Below are 1,342 nucleotides of genomic sequence, written 5' to 3' on the forward strand. Positions count from 1 at the left end.
ACGTGGATGGAACTGGAGGGTATTATGCTGAGTGAAGTAAGTCAATCGGAGGAGAAACATTATATGGTCTCATTCATTTGGGGAATATAAAAAATAGTGAAAGGGAATATAAGGGAAGGGAGAAGAAATGTGTGGGAAATATCAGAAAGGGAGACAGAACATGAAGACTCCTAACTCTGGGAAACGAACTAGGGGTAGTGGAAGGGGAGGAGGGCGGGGGTGGGGGTGAATGGGTGACGGGCACTGAGGGGGACACTTGACGGGATGAGCACTGGGTGTTATTCTGTACGTTGGTAAATTGAACACGAATAAAAAATTAATTTATTAAAAAAATAAAAAATAAAAACATTTCTCAGTTAAAAAACAAAAAAAAAACAAAAACAAAAAAACAAAGGACTACCAAAATCAGAAAGCCACTATAAAACCCAGTGAAGTCTTGATGTGATGCTCTGAACAGGGAAAGTTTAGAGTGAGGGTTGACAGTTCACATTTAGCATGTTGTTTAACAACTTTTCACAAGCCGACCCTGACTTTCAGAAAATGAAATGAAAACAGCAGAATTATCAATCTGAAGATCCACAAGCTAAAAAAGGAACTCTTTTGAGGGACGCCATCTCAGTGGTGACACTGTAAAGTCCAGATTGCATGATATACTGGGAACCATTTCATGGGGTCAGGTTCCAACAGGTCTCTGGGGTTAAGGAAGTCAAGTCTATGTTGAAGGCAGAGAGGGAGAAGAGGACATAAAAAAATTAATTTTGGTTTTTCCACACCACCAAGGTGGCTCATGTGGAACATCAAGGAATCCCTCTTCCTGGGAGCCAAGAGGAAGTTTCTCAAAACTAGAAGGGAAAGGTGTTTTTTCCCCTTGTTATCAATCTAGCTTCGAAGATATTCTATTAGTGACATATGCCCTTCCCCCAAAACAACAACCAAGTGTTCCATGTGCTAACAACATAGCTTAAAAAAAAAGTAAAACAAAATTCTACAGTTTTATAAAACTTGATAAAAAATAGTATTTCAAACTGTACAGTCACCAGAAGTACACAGTTATCAAAAATGCACACACTTCACTTAGCATCTCCAGCACCTCCAGCTTTCTGTGCCTGGTCTGTTTTGGCATCTCCGTTTTCTGCAGTGTTATTTTCATCCTTGCCAGCATCAGCTTCCCCTTTTTTCCTTTGGGTACCATCTCTCCCTTCTTTGCAGGGGCCTTTTTAGGCTTGAGCTCTGGCTTTGGAGGAGCAGGTTTAGCAGATAACCTTGCAGATTTTCTCTGTGGCTCATCCTTCACCTTGGCTTTATCTCCTTTAGCATCCCCTTCAGCCTTTCTCTTGGGCAT

At 40.9% G+C, this 1,342-nt stretch overlaps 1 pseudogene; it reads right to left on the bottom strand.

Moving 5' to 3' along the window:
• Positions 1 to 1,070: 1,070 nt before the first annotated feature.
• LOC129501528 (non-histone chromosomal protein HMG-17-like) lies at positions 1,071 to 1,342 on the bottom strand (annotated as a pseudogene).

This window comes from Nyctereutes procyonoides, unplaced genomic scaffold (genome assembly GCF_905146905.1).
Source record: "Nyctereutes procyonoides isolate TBG_1078 unplaced genomic scaffold, NYPRO_anot_genome, whole genome shotgun sequence".
Lineage (NCBI taxonomy): Eukaryota > Metazoa > Chordata > Mammalia > Carnivora > Canidae > Nyctereutes > Nyctereutes procyonoides.